Genomic DNA, 20539 nt, shown 5'->3' on the forward strand with positions numbered 1-20539 from the left:
CAGATGGACGTCTTTGTCTCCAAGCTAAATCTTGTACGATTATAAAAGCTAGTTTTGATTAAGGGCTTATGGTATGCAATGAATTGTGTTAAGAGCTCTACAGGCATTATAACATAGAATCCTCACAGCCACATAATAGGTGCAATTCTTTTTCTAAATTTGCAGATGAAGAAATTAAAGCATGAAGAGGTGAGAAATTTGCTAGAGCTGATACCATGCAAATGCTATAGAACTTTAGGGTGAGATTTTTAGCATATGACAGTTACTACCTTCAAGAAGAAGTCATTTTAGTGTGTAGTTTTTTACTATCCAACTCAACTAAAAACTTAATATATAGGCACCATTAACAAAAAACCGTGTTCAATTCTAGGTTGTTATTGCCTTCCTTTTTGTGGGGGAAATTAAACTAGCTTGGGCTTTGTTGGGCTTGACAGCTTTTGTTTGGCTGGTAAAATGTTGCATATTTGGTATAGAAATTACCCAGGGAGTATGACTCTTAACCTGGACATGCTGTTTGTGCTGAAGTCAGGGTTTTGAGACTGTAACCTCTCCTTTCATGTTTTGAAACTGGTCTCTTTTTCTGTGGATTTTTTTTTCATTCACTAGAAATGCATTCTTTTACATTCCTCAGACCTGAAGAATGAACTCTGCCAGGTGAATCTAATTTATTACTCTGCTGACCACATCACTATTCTGTATTTCCTCTCTTATTTTTAAAGGAGTAGTGTTCTACTGAAATGTTGGCATGACATGTCTTTACAGAACAATAGTCTTTTACTTTAGTGATTCTTTAAAAAGTATCCTTTGAAAACATCTAGTTGGTGTGAAAATAAATCCAAAATACCTATGTATATAATTCATATGTTTCATGTGACTCAAGTTTTTGTTCTTCCCTGGGCTAAAATGTTTGGGTCAAAAAGATCTCAATGCCAATTAAAATTATTATTATAGCATTTTGAAAATTTTGAGGTATTTGTTTTCTTATATCCTTCATCAATATAACTCGTCTTAATAGAGCTTCAGGATGATACTCAGAGGCCAGAACCCCGAGTGTGCATAAGTCTATGCACATGTTGTTGATGAATCAGCTGGGGTATAAAAACTCCCAGGAAATTTTTGGAGCCTAAGGAAGACCTGTGCCTAAATAGAAAGCTATCCTACCTATCCAAGGAAATGGACTAAAGGAGGATTTGGGACAAGGAAAAGTCAAATGAGCAACTGAAGTAAAAAATTCTATGTCAGGAGCAAAACCAGGGTCATTGTAACCTAAAGTTATTAGCGCTAGCTTAATCATATGCCCATTTGCTTATTTCATTCACAGATATTTGGTGCTCCTAGTAAAATGGTCTTCACACTTCAGTGTCCATGAGACTTACCTGAAGAGATTGTTAAAATACAAAATTTTGGATCACTGCCTGAGATCATGACTCATTTGCTTTGGGGAGATACACAAGACACTTCCTTTTAACAAGCTTTTGGGACATTTTGATACAGATGTCCCTTTGGATGCACTTTGAGAAATAATTTCATATCATCCAAGTCATAGGATGAAGTCCCAAACAGGATTACAAACATGGAACAGACTTGTCTTATTATTCAGAAAACTTTGAACAAAAAGTGACATGTATTTTAACATTAATGATAAATAATAGTGGTAATAATAGCTACTGTATGTCAGGCATTATTCTAGACTATATTCATATATTATTTCAATGAATACTTAGAGTGACAGTCTTATTCCAATCTTACAGTGAAAGAGACTGAGGTGCATAAAGATGAAGGATGGAACTGTACTGTATATCACTGTATATGACAATATATGGTAAGTGTTGAAAATAACATATACAAATTGGTTTAGTGGGTATGATGGCGAAGGAACTTATATTTATTGAGTGCTTACTGCATGATAGGATGCATGTATTTTTAAGCACCCAGTGAGGTATAAATTATCATCCCATTTACCCTCAGCTTCTTCATATGTAAAGAAGGGATAATAAAATACCTCATCTCACAGGGTTGTAAAAGATGATTGATTAAAACAGATATTGTAATGTATCCAGCACAGTGCCTGGCTTAAGCCCTTGATAAATGTTAGGTACTATTATTTTCACTGTCATTATTTTTAAATTGTTTTTAATGGACAAAACTTGCATCTGTCTATGGTGCACAACATAATGTTGTGATAAATATACACATTGTAGAATGGTTAGATCAAGCTAATTAACATATCCATGAACTCACATACTTATTTTGTGGGGTGAAAGCATTTAAAATTACAGTCTTAGCATTTTCAAGTATGCAGTATATTGTCACTATCATTGCTTAAAGCTGAGAAATTGGAGGCTCAGGGAAGTTTCAGAACTTGGTTGAGGTTACCTGCTAACAGGACCTAGGATCTGATCAGCCTGGCTCCTTTTCCATGCTGTGCTGCCATCCAGCCACTGGGAGAGTAATATGCCCTTCCTTCTGGTGACCTGGGATGGCTTCATGGATGAAAACAGTTCAAGAGGGGGGAGGACTCAAGATGGCGCTGTGAGAAAAACCCAAGATTGAAGCTCTCAGTTAATGCGCGGAGAGGGTGAGTCAGGGCCGCATTTCCAGATGGATCTCTGTTGCCCACAGAACAGGGAAATTCCCAGGTATAAAAGAGACGCGGGACACCAGGCAGAGGTTTTGGCTGGTGCAGCTGGCAGCTGGCAGCCGGCAGCTGGCAGCTGGTGCAGCAGCGGCCCAGGCTGTAGCACAGCGGCGCTACACAGCGCTCCACACAAAGCGCACTGGTCCGGGGGCCCTGTTGAACTGGCAACCTGAGACTTGAGAGGGCTGAACTTGAGACTGAACAGGACTTGGACAGTGAGCCAGCCCAGGAGATTCCAGGGACCCAGCGCTTGGGGTAGTGCAGTGGGACAAACAAAACAGTGATTCCAAACGCTCCTGGTGGAGAGGTTCCCTGAGGGTGCAGCTCCGTGTGGGAGGGGCGTCCGCCATTACCAGGAAATCCGCCCCTACTGAGGTACACGCCCATTGCTGACACAGCCTGCCATTGCCAAGGCAACCCGCTACAACAGAGAGACTCTGCCGCAGGGCGTAGCCCGTGGCAGCAGGGTGGAGACCGCAGCAGAAGGGCAGAGCCTGCAGCAACAGGGCGAACCTCACACCAGCAGGGTGGAGCCTCGGCAGGCAAATAGTGACTAGACTGCCTCCTAGCTGGGCAGGACAGCACAACGGACACTCAAAAATAAAGCCCCAACACCCCCATACAGAGCATCTGAGAAAAAAAGGTTTTTTTTTTATGAGTTCTGTTGCAGCAGAATTAAACATAGCAGCCTAACAGCCCTGAATGAACAACAGAGCTCACACCTCAGCAATTGAGCTCCTATAAAGTACAGACTGTCTCCTCAAGCAGCTCCCTGACCCCTCTATATCCAGAAGACTGACATTTGGCAGGCATCATTCTGGGACAAAAATAGCAAAAAAAGAAACTGGTAGCATCCCTCACTGTTCCGCAGCTGCTATAGGTACACCCCAGACAAGGAGGGCCTGGAGTGGACCTCAACAGTCATACAGCAGAGGGGCTAGACTGGTAGAAGGAAAACCAAGTAACAGAAATACTTCAGCATCAACAATCTGGGTGTCCATTCAGAGACCCAATTGAAAAGTCAGCAACTACACAGACGACAGGTGGATAAATCCACAAAGATGGGAAGAAACCAGCGCAAAAAGAAGGAAAACACCTGAAACCAGAACATGTCACCTCCTAGAAAGGACCAAAACTCCTCACCAGCAAGGGAACAAAGCTGGACGGAGAATGACTGTGATGAAATGACGGAATTAGACTTCAGAAGGTGGATAATGAGAAACTTTTGTGAGCTAAAAGAACATGTTTTAAATCAATGCAAAGAAACTAAGAACTTTGAAAAAAGATTTGAAAAAAGATTTGAGGAAATGATAACAAGAATGGATAACTTAGAGAGGAATATGAATGAATTAAAGGAGCTGAAAAACACAATACGAGAACTTTGTGAAGCATGCACAAGTTTCAATAGCCGAATTGACCAAGCAGAAGAAAGAATATCAGAAGTTAAAGATCAACTCAATGAAATAAAACGAGAAACCAAGATCAGAGAAAAAAGCACAAAAAGGAATGAACAAAGTCTGCAAGAAATGTGGGACTATGTGAAGACACCTAACCTACGTTTGATAGGTGTGCCAGAAGGGGACGAAGAGAATGAATCCAAGCTGGAAAATACTCTTCAGGACATTATCCAGGAAAATTTCCCCCACCTAGCAAGACAGGCCAACACTCAAATGCAGGAAATACAGAGAACACCACAAAGATATTCCGCAAGAAGAGCAAACCCAAGGCACATAATCGTCAGATTCAACAAGGTTGAAATAAAGGAGAAAAAACTAAGGGCAGCCAGAGAGAAAGGTCGGGTCACCCACAAAGGGAAGCCCATTGACTCACAGCAGATCTCTCAGCAGAAACACTACAAGCCAGAAGAGAGTGGGGGCCAGTATTCAACATCCTTAAAGAAAAGAACTTTCAACCCAGAGTTTCATATCCAGCCAAACTGAGCTTCAGAAGTGAAGGAAAAATAAAATCCTTTGTGAACAAGCAAGTACTCAGAGATTTTGTCACCACCAGGCCTGCTTTACAAGAGCTCCTGAAAGAGGCACTACACATAGAAAGGAACAACCAGTACCAGCCATTCCAAAATCACACTAAATGCTAAAGAGCATCAACATAATGAAGAATCTACAACAACTAACGGGAAAAACAGCCATCTAGCATCAAAATGGCAGTATCAAATTCACACATAACAATATGAACCCTAAATGTAAATGGACTAAATGCACCAATCAAAAGACACAGACTGGCAAATTGGATAAAAATCCAAAACCCATCAGTGTGCTGTATCCAGGAAACCCATCTCACATGCAAGGATACACAAAGGCTCAAAATAAAGGGATGGAGGAAGATTTAGCAAGCAAATGGAGAGCAAAAAAAAAAAAAAGCAGGAGTTGCAATTCTCATCTCTGATAAAATAGGCTTTAAAGCAACAAAGATCAAAAGAGACAAAGAAGGCTATTACATAATGGTAAAAGGATCGAAACAACAAGAAGAGCTAACGATCCTAAACATATATGGACCCAATGCAGGAGCACCCAGATACATAAGGCAAGTTCTTAATGACCTACAAAGAGACTTAGACTCCCACACAATAAGAGTGGGAGACTTAAACACTCCACTGTCAATATTAGACAGATCAACCAGAAAAAAAAATCAAGAATTTACAAAGAACTCAAACAGATTTACAGGAAAAAAACAAACAAGCCCATTCAAAAGTGGGCAAAGGATATGAACAGACACTTTTCAAAAGAAGACATATATGAGGCCAACAATCATATGAAAAAATGCTCATCGTCACTGGTCATCAGAGAGATGCAAATCAAAACCACATTGAGATACCATCTCATGCCAGTTAGAATGGCGATCATTAAAAAATCTGGAGACAACAGATGCTGGAGAGGATGTGGAGAAAAAGGAACACTTTTACACTGTTGGTGGGAGTGTAAATTAGTTCAACCATTGTGGAAGACAGTGTGGCAATTCCTCAAGGCCTTAGAAATAGAAATTCCATTTGACCCAGCAATCCCATTACTGGGTATATATCCAAAAGACTATAAATCGTTCTACTATAAGGACACATGTACACGAATGTTCATTGCAGCACTGTTTACAATAGCAAAGACCTGGAATCAACCCAAATGCCCATTGATAATAGACTGGATTGGAAAAATGTGGCACATGTATACCATGGAATATTTTGCAGCAATCAGAAATGATGAGTTTGTGTTGTTTGTAGGGACATGGATGAATCTGGAGAACATCATCCTCAGCAAACTGACACAAGAACAGAAAATGAAACACCGCATATTCTCACTCATAGGCGGGTGATGAAAAATGAGAACACATGGACACAGGGAGGGGAGTACTAAACACTGGGGTCTATTGGGGGAAAAGGGGAGGGCCAGTGGGAGGGGGAGGTGGGGAGGGATATCCTGGGGAGAAATGCCAAATGTGGGTGAAGGGGAGAAGCAAAGCAAAGCACACTGCCATGTGCGTACCTATGCAACTGTCTTGCATGCTCTGCTCATGTACCCAAAACCTAAAATCCAATAAAGAATTAAAAAAAAAAAAATCAACAAGGATATCCAGGGCTTGAACTCAGACCTGGAGGAAGCAAACCTGATAGACATTTACAGAACTCTCCACCCCAAATCCACAGAATATACATTCTTCTCAGCACCACATCACACCTACTCTAAAATTGACCACATAATTGGAAGTAAAGCACTCCTTAGCAAATGCAAAACAAATGAAATCATAACAAACAGCCTCTCAGACCATAGTGCAATCAAGTTAGAACTCAGAATTCAGAAACCGACCCAGAACCACACAGCTTCATGGAAACTGAACAACTGGCTCTTGAATGTTGACTGGATAAACAATGAAATGAAGGCAGAAATAAAGAAGTTCTTCGAAACCAATGAGAATGAAGACACAACATGCCAGAATCTCTGGGACACATTTAAAGCAGTCTCTAGAGGAAAGTATATAACAATAAGTGCCCATATGAGGAGAATGGAGAGATCCAAAATTGACACCCTATCGTCAAAATTGAAAGAGCTAGAGGAGCAAGATAAAAAAAACTCAAAACCCAGCAGAAGACAAGAAATAACTAAGATCAGAGCTGAACTGAAGGAGACAGAGACACGAAAAACCCTTCAAAAATCAATAAATTCAAGAGCTGGTTTGTTGAAAAGATCAACAAAATAGACAGACCACTAGCCAGATTGATTAAAAAGAAAAGAGAGAACAACCAAATAGATGCAATAAAAAATGATAAAGGGGAAATCACCACAGATTCCACAGAAATTCAAACCATCATCAGAGAATATTACAAATAACTCTATATACATAAACTAGTAAACCTGGAAGAAATGGATAAATTCCTGGACTCCTGTGTCCTCCCAAGCCTAAACCAGGAGGAAGCTGAAACTATGAATAGACCAATAACAAGGTCAGAAGTCGAGGCAGCAATTAAGAGCCTACCACACAAAAAAAGCCCAGGTCCAGACGGGTTCACAGCCGAATTCTACCAGACACACAAAGAGGAGCTGGTACCATTCCTTCTGAAACTATTCCAAATAATCCAGAAAGAGGGAATCCTTCCCATATCATTTTATGAGACCAATATCATCCTGATACCAAAACCCGGTAGAGACCCAACAAGAAAAGAAAACTTCAGGCCAATATCCATGATGAACATAGATGCAAAAATCTTCAGTAAAATATTGGCAAGCCGATTGCAACAGCAAATCAAAAAACTTATTCATCATGATCAAGTAGGATTCATCCCGGGGATGCAAGGCTGGTTCAACATACGCAAATCTATAAACGTAATTCACCACATAAACAGAACCAAAAACAAAAACCACATGATTATCTCAGTTGACGCAGAGAAGGCATTTGACAAAATTCAACAGCCCTTTATCCTAAAAATCCTCAATAAACTCGGTATTGATGGAACGTATCTCAAAGTAATAAAAGCTATTTATGAAAAACTAACAGCCAATATCATACTTAATGGGCAAAAACTGGAAGCATTCCCTTTGAAATCCAGCACTAGACAAGGATGCCCTCTTTCACCACTCCTATTTAATATAGTACTGGAAGTTCTAGCCATAGCAATCAGGCAAGAAAAAGAAATAAAGGGTATTCAAATAGGAAATGTGGAAGCCAAATTGTCTTTATTTGCAGATGACATGACAGTATACCTAGAAGACCCCATCACCTCAGCCCAAAAACTCCTCAAACTGATAAGCAACTTCAGCAAAGTCTCAGAATATAAAATCAATGTGCAAAAATCACAAGCATTCCTCTACACCAATAACAGACTTAAAGAAAGCCAAATCAAGAACGAACTGCCATTCACAATTGCTACAAAAGAATAAAATACCTTGGAATACAACTCACAAGGAATGTAAGGGACCTCTTCAAGGAAAACTACAAACCACTGCTCAATGAAATCAGAGAGGATACAAACAGATGGAGAAACATTCCATGTTCATGGTTAGGAAGAATTAATATTGTGAAAATGGCTATATTGCCCAAAGTAATTTACAGAATCAACGCTATCCCCATCAAGCTACCATTGACTTTCTTCACAGAACTGGAAAATCCACCATGAACTTCATATGGAACCAAAAGAGAGCCCGCATAGCCAAGTCAATTCTAAGCAAACAGAACACAGCGGGGGGCATCACACTACCGGATTTCAAACTATACTACAAGGCTACAGTAAGCAAATCAGCATGGTACTGGTACCAAAACAGAGATATAGACCAATGGAACAGAACAGAGGCATCGGAGGCAACACAACATATATACAACCATACAATCTTTGATAAACCTGACAAAAACAAGCAATGGGGAAAGGATTCCCTGTTTAGCAAATGGTGTTGGGAAACCTGACTAGCCATGTGCAGAAAGCAGAAACTGGACCCCTTCCTGACACCTTACACTAAAATTAACTTCAGATGGATTAAAGACTTAAACATAAGACCTGGCACCATAAAAACCATAGAATGAAATCTAGGCAAAACCATCCAGGGCATAGGAGTAGGCACAGACTTCATGACCAAAACACCAAAAGCATTGGCAACAAAAGCCAAAATAGACAAATGGGACTTAATCAAACTCCACAGCTTCTGCACGGCAAAAGAAACAGTCACTAGAGTGAATCGGCAACCAACAGAATGGGAAAAATTTTTGCAGTTTACCCATCTGACAAAGGGCTGATATCCAGAATTTACAAAGAACTCAAACGGATTTACAGGAAAAAAACAAACAAGCCCATTCCAAAGTGGGCAAAGGATATGAACAGACACTTTACGAAAGAAGACATATATGAGGCCAACAATCATATGAAAAAATGCTCATCGTCACTGGTCATCAGAGAGATGCAAATCAAAACCACATTGAGATACCATCTCATGCCAGTTAGAATGGCGATCATTAAAAAATCTGGAGACAACAGATGCTGGAGAGGATGTGGAGAAAAAGGAACACTTTTACACTGTTGGTGGGAGTGTAAATTAGTTCAACCATTGTGGAAGACAGTGTGGCGATTCCTCAATGCCTTAGAAATAGAAATTTCATTTGACCCAGCAATCCCATTACTGGGTACATATCCAAAGGACTATAAATCGTTCTATTATTAGGACACATGCACACGAATGTTCATTGCAGCACTGTTTACAATAGCAAAGACCTGGAATCAACCCAAATGCCCATTGATGATAGACTGGATTGGGAAAATATGGCACATATACACCATGAAATATTATGCAGCAATCAGAAATGATGAGTTTGTGTCGTTTGTAGGGACATGGATGAATCTGGAGAACATCATTCTCAGCAAACTGACACAAGAACAGAAATGAAACACCGCATATTCTCACTCATAGGCGGGTGATGAAAAATGGGAACACATGGACACAGGGAGGGGAGTACTAAACACTGGGGTCTATTGGGGGGAAAAGGGGAGGGCCAGTGGGAGGGGGAGGTGGGAAGGGATAGCCTGGGGAGAAATGCCAAATGTGGTTGAAGGGGAGAAAGGAAGCAAAACACACTGCCATGTGTGTACCTATGCAACTGTCTTGCATGTTCTGCACATGTACCCCAAAACGTAAAATGCAATAAAAAATTAAAAAAAAAAAAAGAAAACAGTTCAAGAGTCAGGTTTGAAGAATTTGTAGAGTTTCAAGCACAGAAATAACAGAGAGGGTACTCCAATTTTGCCTGAGCTATTTACTTCACTGAACTTATGTCTATAATTTAACAGAGCCCAAATCTCTCAAGACTTCAGCCTTCAGAACTCCTGCCAAAACAAATCTCAGGCAGGTTAAAGAAAAATGTTCCTGGATTCCTTCAAGACACTCATGTGAAAGGTGCAGGGAAAGCTTGTGTATTTAGGGAAGCAACAGAGGTTGGACAGCAAGACTGCAGCAGCAGAAGAGATGCAGTGTCCTAAAGAGGCAGGCCATGGCTAGCCCTGTGGGCCTTTAGTGTCAGCATAAGTCTGCAGAAGGCCACAGCCTAGGGGATGTGGCCCCACTTTATGGGGTGGAAAGAAGGAATTTTACAGCCATGAGCCTTTCTGGAGGAAATTCAAAGGCTAAAAATTTAGCCCCTGAGCATTGGAGTTACATCCATGGAGGATAAATCTCTTATCAGTGAATCGTTCCTTCAGGGTCAATACACCATGGAAGGAAGTAGGAGCCCACAGAATCCTATTTCTCCGTCAGTAAAATCAGGGGCCATATGAGTGGGAAGGGTAGAGGCAAGGCTGCAGTTTGCTCTCCTGGCTCCCCAGCCACAGCTAAACTATGTCAGCCCCAGGGTTTCTCTACAGAGGGTGGCTGGCAGACAGCCCCCAACCACAGTCCTCACCCCAGGGAACTCTAGAAGGAAGAGGGAGTTAGAAAATTTCCTTTTCTGTCTCCTTAGAAATCCCACTTACATTAGATCCATCTATGGAAAAATTTATTTTGTTATCAGTCTGATGGCTTTTTAATTTAACCAGTACATTCATTTATTCATCCATTCAACAAGTATCTATGAAGCACTTATCATAAGCCAGGCACTGCTCTAGTTTCTTTGGAGACAGTGAGGAAGAAAGGACACAGTTATCTCTACCTGCATTGGACTTCTATTTTAGGAGGTGGGAAGAGAAGATCTGTAAATAAGACAAATGTCTGAAATATATTATACACTGGAGGCAATAAGTGCAAAGAAAAAAATAAAAAGGAACAGACATAGAAAGTTGGGGGATAGGGGAGGTTTAAATAAGGGAAGTCCTCCCTGAAAAGTGTCACGTAGGAAAAGCCCACACAGGTACTTGGGGAGAGTATTCCAGTCAAAGTGGCAGAGCAAAGGCCTAAGGAGAAGAGTACTTGGAATAGTGGAGAAGCAAAGGCTGCAGTGGCCAAAAGGAAGTGCATTGGGAGGAGGTGGGAGATGAGGTCCAAGAGGGAGAAAGGAGGGTGCAGATTGTGGCTTATCAGGGATGTCTTTGGGGATTTTTGAGCAGAAGAGAAATTTGATGTGCCTTGAGTTTTATCACAGTCACATTGATTATTGTGCAGAGAAGGAAACAATGGTCAGAGCAGGATGCCAGCTAGAAGGCATGTTTCCCCAGAATTATTGAATTGACTATGCCTAGCCGGTAATTGATATTTCCTGTCATTTTTTGAGGTCTTCTAAATTTCCTCTGTTTCCTGGACTCTGTAACTTTTTCTCCCTCAGCATAACATGCATGAAACAAACCTCACTGTTTATTCCCACTGCTGGATATCCCTGCTGATTCAGAACGACAGCCCTGACACAAAGAACTGCAGGTGACACTGAGTTGAGAGAGTGGCAAATGCCTCATACTGGTTCTCTCAACACCTGCTCCAGTCCCCTTTGCTTGTGTCTTTCTGTACTTCAGAGCCTGGAAAAGTAGAAAGGAGAATGATATTTTCCAGATCTCCTGGTAGCTCCAGGTTCTAAGGGGACTCGATTCCCTCCATGCACACACACTGCTGCAAGTCTTGGAGGCAGAAAGGAGTTCAGGAGGTGGTGGGCAAGTAGAGAAAGGTGAGATCCTTTGGAAAGGATGGTGTCAAGGAGGAGGAGCCTGGGTTCTTTAAGATGAGCTGAAATTCTCCTGTCATAAATACCAAGTGGTGAGCAATAAGGCCATGGCAGAGGGATATGCCTCAGAACATCATCTCCCCTGCATGCAGTCCTTGGCCAGTACTTCCCAGCTTGGTGAGCTTCAAAGCCCATTTAAAACTTCTGTATATTTCCAACAGACTGTAATAAACCCTTTTTGACTCAATGAGTCTAAAACGACTGCAATTAAGATTCGGCCATCTAACCTTAGTTTTAGACTTCAGGAAGGACAGGGAAGCAAAGTTTCATCAATGTTCTGTACACCTTCTAAGGAGATTTCCTGGGAGCCCTTTGCAAGAATTTCACTTACATCTCACTAGCCATAAAAACCTAGTTACACAGCCACACTTAGGTGCAAGGAGGCTGGGAAATGTAGAAGCTTACCTGGACACCTTTTCCTCTCAATCATGAAGGACTTCTGTAGCAAAGAAGAGGGAAATAGATACTGAGTAGGCGGTTTGCAGTCTCTGCCACAAAGCATATACATTATTTTAGGGTTGTGATACATATTGCTAGATTGCTTTTTAGAAATGTTTACAGTCTCATCATCACCAAAAACGAAAACTAAAATGTGGGGGGAAATTAACTGTACATATCCAAATGTTTATTATAGCCATGAAAGTGTCTTTTGGTATCAACAAAATAAATATTCAAGTGCCTAAAATATGCTAGGTTTAGTCCTAGAAAGTGGGAAGAAAGCATGAAATAAAACAGACAAAGGGCTCCGTCCTAAAGAGAATCTGGTTGCAAAATTTGCCACGTGAAGAGTGTGTTTTCACAAATCCATCACCAGATTGGCTGGTTAAATATTGATTGTTAGCAAAAATTGTGATATGGGTTCTGTAACAGTTATCTAAAGCCTTCCTTTTGGCATAGATTGTTTGAATATAGAATTCATGGTATGTTGAGGGCACTGAGAATTTGTGGCAATGAAGTTTAGTAGTAAAGTTCCAAAATATTCATCTTACTGTTCTCTACGGTGTGCAATGCTGAAACTGTGTCATCTAAGAAAGTGATCCTGTTAATGAGGTACCAGAGGTTAAAAGTTGGGGTGGGGGGGGGTGCAAGTAGAGAACAAGGGCCAGCATGTCTAAAAGCACAGAAAATGAGAGTGTCTGAAGGGAGCTGTGAGTAGTACCTGATTATGCAGTTGCCAAGTGAAAGGGTGACAGTGGCAGGAGGTGCATCATGGTCAGGAGTGGGCCAGATCATTATACTCTATTAAAGAATGCAATTTTATTCTTCTGTGAAGGAAATCATTAAAAACTGTAGAGCAGGATGTGCTATTATCAAAGTAAATAAGAGGATAGATGCAAAGTTATTAGCACAGTGCCCAGCACCTAGTGACCCCATATTAAATGTTAGCTATAATGATAATTACTATTCCTTGATTATAAGCATCACTCGGGAGGATGGGTGAGGACGCTGAGATTCAGAGGATTTGGACAATTGACAATGGTTGTGAAGAGAAGAAGATAGAGAAAAGAGATATTCAGGAGAAAAACAACAGGACTTAACTGGGAGATAAGGTTGAAAGAAGAATGTAGGGTTCCAATGTGGGTGCCTCAGTATGTGATGGAATCATTCACTGGTAAAAGACATGTGGTCAAGGTAATATTTTTTCAGGGAAATGATGAGGTGCCTTTAGCACATCCAGATAATCATGTCCTCTTGCCATCCAAATTTTCTATTCCAATCTAAAACATTGATATTATGCCATTTCAAGTGATCTGCTGCTTCCATTCAAAGGGTGATGAAGATTTCCAATGTCTTGGCTGGCTGGATTCAAGATCTCTGTTGGAACCGAATGAGGAGCAAATTCACCTGTCACCCTACTCTTTTCTTGCAACCTGGGAATTATTTCTTCCTGGCTTTGAAGGTTGTTAGCTCATGTGCAGGAGGAAGCAGAACATTTGCTCAGGCTCCTTTCAAGGCTGGTTGCCACATGAAGACACTCACCAAAAACCAAATTTATGGTTTTATTTTTTCCTCTTCTATTGTCAGGAGTGAGAGCAGAGAGAGAGGAACTTCAGTAAAGGCTGTTCTCTTGCCTCAGTGGCAGAGAGCAAGGAGGTCCTTAAGGAGCTCTGCTCGCCCACCTGGACCATTTAAATTAAGAGATGAGCAAGGTGCCAAGTGCACAAGGGCAAATTGCCTGTGCAATGAGCTCACAGAAAAGTTGTCTGGCAGGGGCACCTTCTTTGAGGAATAAAATCCTTGTAATTCACTTCCCTTCACTAAAACACAGAATTTCCACATGTAAGAGCTTGATGTCTTTGTAAAAGCAGGGGGAATTTATAAATTAGACATTATTAAATTCTGTTTAACTTGCAGCTCATTTATTTTTAGGCCTAGCATAATTGCTTTCAGACCTTGAGCTTGCTGCAGTGGTGATTTTGTCCAGCTCTGCAAGGTGACCTGGAGACTGAATTCCAGACACAGGGATAACAGTCCCCTGCTTCCTGTGCTCTAGAGGGTCAAAAGCAAAGCCTAGACCAAAGACAAGGGAGATGAGTTTTTGGTTCTACTCCTTAATCATGCAAGCTACTTGATTATGTTAAACCAAATTAAGTCCCCTTTCTCTGCCCTCATACTCAGATAACAGCTTTTAGTGTCCTTCTTTAGAAATATCAGTGTGTTAAATAGCGTAATGGAGTCAGATCTAGATTGGGATCTCATTTCTACTCCTTGGGAGCTTCAAGTTAACTTGGTGCAAGTTAACTTAATCCTTCTGAGCCTTCAATTTTCTTACACGTAAAATGGGACTACTAGTAGGACTGATCTTATGGGGTTGTTCTAAGACTGGCTAATATAACACAGTGCATATGAAGATCTCAGCACACTGTTTGGTATTCTGTACATGGTAGAGATGGTTAGTTAGATGGATAGATCAAAAGTGCATGTTCAATATGGTCAGTGCCTTCAGGCCAAGCTATATGAGTTTCCAATAACAAGTAACTGAGTCCTGTCTAAAGACTTTCAATCAGAGCCAGTATTCGAGATGAAGCAATGACTTTTGACTACCGACAGTCTTTCTGTGGGGAGAAACAAGATGTAATATTTTTAGAGCAGATCCAACTAGTTACTTTTAAATTATATAAAATCTGCTGGGTTTCATCAATCAAATTAATCCTTTTATTCTGGGGTCTTTTCTCCATCAATGATAATTAAAATTTTGTAAACAAACAAGACAAACAAAAAACCCAACACTGACAACTGCTTCTTTTCTTCCAGAATCCTTCCTGTTCATGGGTTAATTCCTCTTTATTCCCTGAAGAGGTAAAAACTTTAGAACCTAATACAAGGGATTCCATTACCATGTTTTATTAGTCACTTATCTGCTGTTCCCAGGTTACTATACTAGAAGAACTGTAACCACCCAAACACCATCTAAAAACATGTAAACATAATTTGCAAGAAAATTTCTGACAGGTCCCCTTGGGCCTATTTGATATAAGCTTAGTAACAGAATACATTTTAAGTCAGTACATTTTTCTGGCTAAAATTTCCCATTTGCTTCGTGTTTATGTAAAAATGTGTTCAAGCTCTCCAGGGGCTGGACTTCATCCTCCATACTCCCCCTGGGGTGTAGCTCTATAATGGACCAGTGGTTTTGATGACTTCCCAAAGTTCTCTCTCCTAGAACACATGATCTGGAAAGACTAAAACAGAGGTCAAAAGAGTGCCTTGAGAACACTATTAATTTATATGCTACATCTTTAAGGAATTGGAAGCAGCAGTTCCAAGAGAGTTTAGCAGACCTGGGAACACATAGAAATTATTTGTTCAAATATAAGTGTGCAAATAATGTTCTTTAGACTTATAGAGCCTGTCACATACAGCAAGCCTCCAGCCTTTCCCCTTTCCTGATCTCCTGATCGTCTTTCACTCCAAAACTAAATGTGCCCTTCTAAAACCCAGCTATCATTGAATCTCTAGACTTTGTAATGAAGGCACTAGCCTGGCACATATGCCCTTTCTAGCTTTATCTATCACTGCTGCTGTCATATTCTCTACTCAACCACGCAAAATTCATCCTTACCCCCAATTCACCATGATTTGCTCTCTCCTATGTCTTTGTGTTGGCTGCTTCTTTCGCCTGGTGAAATCCCACCCATTTGTGAAAGCCCAGCTTAAATATAGTCCCCTAAAGGAAGGGTTCCCAGTGCCTAAAGCTGACATAGTCACTTTCTTCCCTGTGATCCTGGCACATTGTAACAGGCCTCTATTGTAGCACTGTACACGCTAGTTTGTAATTAATTTTTATTTGCTCCCACCCCTATTATATAGTGATATCTTATGAATTTTTTGTACCCCAGTGTTTCAAAAGTAGCGAGCGAAATAAAGAATGAATGAATGAACCAACCCAGCACATGGGTTGGTTCCAGTAATAGATTGGAAAGAAGATGAGATATTAAGCAAGGACCCACCCTTTGCTTCCACATTGTCTGGACTCACCTACTGACTCTGTAGAGCATTTTCTAGGAGATGATATAAAATACCCCCTGGAAAGACTCCCTCTTTACAGAAAAGCAAGTGGGTCTTCATGGGATGAAAGAGCTTAAGTTTTCTGTCATTAAAATTTACCAAAGAGAGGACAGCGCCCCAAAGTATTATCAATAAGAATAGAGGGGAACCATGCAAGAGAAAACTGGGTACAAAGATTCCTTTGCAGCAAAAGTATAGCTCTGTGGGCCAGGAAATTCTTCCACTTAAGAGTCATATGCTCTGGAATGTGCGAGGGGAAACAGTCTCAGTAGGGTCTTGACTCAGCAAGGCCTGGAATTGATGCTTGGGCTGTTCTGCAAGGTCCTAGGGCATTTAGATTCACAGCGGCCTGAGCCCAGTTGCACACATCGGCATGTATCAGTACAAGCCTTAAATCAGAACCACCCGTTACGCCTCCTCCCCTCTCTCTGGCTCTGAGCCTTACCCTCAAACCCCCCTCCCTCCCTTCACTGCAGGCTCATTAAGGCCTTTCCCAGTACAGAGACACTGCATTTGGGGGACTGTTGGAGTGTTTGATATTTTCCACTCTGCGTGTCAAGGGCATTTACAGTCGGCGTCAGAATGTTATGTCGGTCTGAGGAGGCACTTTGAAGTGTTTGTGGTAGAGGCCACATGTGCAGGCAAGATGTGCCTCCTCCCGATCCCTGGATCCCTGAGGTTCCTGCTCAGCTCTTTCCCAGCATCATGTGACAATGAACAACACCACTTAACCCTTTGCTTCTTAGTGTAGTAGCTGGTTATTATTACCATTATTATTATTCATTATTTTGGAAAAGCACTTCATTCTCTTCCTTCTTCTTGGCTTTGGAGACAGTTTGGAGACCTTGCCTTCCGATCACTACTTCTTGGAACCTTTTTGTGGCTGTTACTGCTAACACTCTACATAAATGTATATGTAGAAATGTATTTCCAAATAGTACACACAAAGCAAATGCATATATCTTAATACCATAAAGATGGCAAAAGCAATGGAGTTCTTGACACTTTCCTACCATTTCATAGTTCATTCCAAGAGACAGCAGGCTGGCCAATCATCTCCTTCACCAATCCCACAGCCTCTGATGCTCAGCCATCATCAACACAGGAAGCCCCCAGATGGCATCATTGTTTTTCCCGTTTACTAAATGATTATCCACAGGTAGCCTATCCAGTGTCTCTTACTTGCTACATGGTTCGGCTCATGCAATGGAGTAGAGCTGAAGTTGATAACCATCAAAGCTCTTTTCAGCTCTGAGGTTCGCCAATGCTCAGTTCTCAAATAGTCTGGAAAGTCTTGGACGTAGTAAAGTAGGCTCAGATGGCGGCACAGGGCTTCTCACAGAGTTTAAGAGAGTGGGTGTGAGTCTCTCTGGGGATCAGTTTATATTCGCAAAGTACCAGGCAATACAGTGGGAACAAGACAGTTTTGGGTTTTGTTTTTATTTTTGAGATGGAATTTTGCTCTTGTTGCCCAGGCTGGAGTGCAGTGGCACTATTTCAGCTCACTGCAACCTCTGCCTACTGGGCTCAGGCGATTCTCCTGCCTCACCCTCCTGAGTAGCTGGGATTACAGGCATACACCACCACACCCTGCTATTTTTTGTATTTCCAGTAGAGATGGGGTTTCACCATGTTGACCAGGCTGGTCTTGAACTCCTGACCTCAGGTGATCCACCTGCCTCAGTCTCCCAAAGTGCTGGGATTACAGGCATGAGCCACCACATCCAGCCAACAAGACAGTTTTTAACGAACCTAAGTCACTATCAGGCACTCAAAGATCAAGATCTTTTGGCAAAGTTGCCTTGGGCTCAACTTCTTCACTTAGAATGATCCCCAGAGATATTTACTAAATATGAGATTATCCCCTGCAATAACAGTTATACTTCTTTATTTTAATTTAGGGGTCTGAAAAAAGAGATGTGCTTTAACATTACACTATCAAAATACTAATAATAGTTACTATGAGACAGGCAATAATGGACTAGGTAAAGCATTATCTTATTTAAGGCTTGTAATAACCCTGTGAGGTGAGCACTGTTCTCTATCTGAACCTCACGGAAGTTAATAGCATGCCCAAGGAGGTATTAGAAAATGGTGGGTCTAGGAGATGGACCCAAAACTTTCTGAGAGTTAGTGCTCCTTTGCCTGCTAGTTTGTATTATATCTCAAAATATTTAACCTTTTCTTTACAGTTATATTGTCCTAACATTGACTCTAATTTATTCTTCTAACATTGGCTCTAATACCTGAATTACTCACATCCATGGCACAATTCTGCTTATTCAAGATCATGGTCAGTGACCTTTTCGTCTCCTAAGACAAATCGTAGCATACTGCCTTCCCTGGCCTTACGTGTTTCCTAGCTCTGAGTCAGGGGTGTTTCATCAATATTTACTGAATGAAGGAATGAGTGAATGGCATGTAACAAGCCTGGGAAAGGTGCTGGAGCGTTTAAGGCAACAACATCTCTCAATTTCTGTAATGGAAGTCTGCCCTGGGACTCCCCCAACACAAACAGGACACTTTCCCAAAGCAGGCAGGGGATTCAAATCCTTTAGAGCTAGGAATCCAGAAATCCTTCCCTGACAGCATAAACTTACAGGCTTCTTGCACCTCTTTCTTTTTGTGCCACAGGCTCTGAGCTTTATTGGCCTGCCAACAATTAGGCATGACACACACACACACACACACACACACACACACACACACACACAATGGATCAAAGAGGAGGACATTGGCTTACATAGTTTGTTAGAATAACTTTGCTGTTTGTATTTGCTATGCACAGTGTCAAAGTCTCTTCTACAAAATAGGGCATTTGCACCCTCCAAGGAGCCTCACTGAGAAGAGCAACAAAAGGAGAGAGTTAATAGTGCTGTGTTGCAAAGCTGTCATATCTCGTAAGTTGTTCCCAGAAGGGTTGCTAGCATGGGATCAGAGGGGTATACCATGTGTTTTTTTGTTTTTTGTTTTTTGTTTTACACATTGGTTGGAATGAGAAACCTTTCCAGTCACTGTGTTCTGGAAATAAAATAGTTGATATGGAATAGTGTCCAACACATATGATCCCTAAAAAGCCCACTTGGACCAATGCTTGAATCATATTTTCAATCAAGAATTGCTACCTTCTGTCCCCCCTAGTTTTCAACAGTGGAGACCCTGACCCAATCATTTCCTAAAAAGGCTTCTCCCTTTATATGGGTCTCCTTAGCAGAGCTTATTTATTTTATTTCCAATGTACCAGAAAAAAGACATGTTTTTCTGTTGCTGAATAAATTAATCCAAGTATTTTTATTTGTCTTAGACCAGAGTTGGCAGTTGGTTCTCACAGGAGAGGGGATTGGCAGCTAAATCAATTTTAAATTAGGCATTTGTCATGATTTAGCCTACTCACAAACTTTTTTAAAAATCTCAAAACTTAAAGGTCAAAACTAACAGAACTAAGCTCTGCCTGTTTTTTTGAATTAATAAAAAAAGTTGGTGGTCCTTTGCCTGCTACTCTGTATTACTACCCAAACTGGTTAACCTTTTCTTTATTATTTTATTGTCCTAATTTTCCTCTATACTTTTAAATTTTATTTCTGTCTTCTCTTTCTTCCCTTGTCTCATGTTTTCCCTTGCTCACTGACTCTGTTTTTGTTGCCTCAATACTGTGTGTTCCAGATTAGCAGTAGGGTGGGAAGCCAGTAGAAGATAATGCACTTTGGAAAGGAGACTGTTCATTTCCAATCTCTATCTGTGGCATTGTTCACTTCTGTCTTAGTCTGTTTTCTTTTGCTATAACAGAATATCTGAGATTGGATAATTTGTAAGGAAAAGAGATCTATTTAGCTCCCTGTTCTGCAGGCTGGCAAGTCCAAGATTGAGCAGCTATGTCTGGAGGCTTCTGATGAGAGCCTCATGCTGCATCATAGCATGGTGGAGAAGTGAAATGGGAAACAAGCATGTGCAAAGAGAGCAAACAGGAGAGGCAGCCTGGCTGTAAAAAAGCCTACTATCAAGGGAGCTACTCCTTTCCCATGAGAACTAACCCAGTCCCAAAATAAAGACATTAATCCAACGTAAGGCTCTAATTACTTCTAAAAGGCATTACCTCCCAACACCAAGACATTGAGGGCCAAGCCTCAACGTGACATTTGGTGAGGATAAATCCTATTCACACTGTAGCAACGTCCACATAAGAAATTCCTCACCTGCCTCCACCTGAGCACTAGCTTTTCTGTTGCTATTGCTTTCCTTCTTTATCTTCATTGTTTTTCTCTT

The 20539-nt window shown here is 41.1% G+C and overlaps 1 long non-coding RNA gene across 4 annotated transcripts in view; it reads left to right on the top strand.

The window, feature by feature from the left end:
* The window catches only part of LOC103789138 (uncharacterized), a 278802-nt gene that overhangs the window by 188685 nt on the left and 69578 nt on the right, over window positions 1-20539 (top strand). Inside the window, exon 7 of one of the 4 annotated variants that reach the window (XR_013529546.1) lies at window positions 1752-1822. The exons of the other annotated variants lie outside the window; for them this stretch is intronic. This is a non-coding gene — a long non-coding RNA (uncharacterized LOC103789138). The remainder of the gene's footprint in view (window positions 1-1751; window positions 1823-20539) is intronic. 4 annotated transcript variants of the gene reach the window in all.

This window comes from Callithrix jacchus, chromosome 18 (genome assembly GCF_049354715.1).
Source record: "Callithrix jacchus isolate 240 chromosome 18, calJac240_pri, whole genome shotgun sequence".
NCBI lineage: Eukaryota > Metazoa > Chordata > Mammalia > Primates > Cebidae > Callithrix > Callithrix jacchus.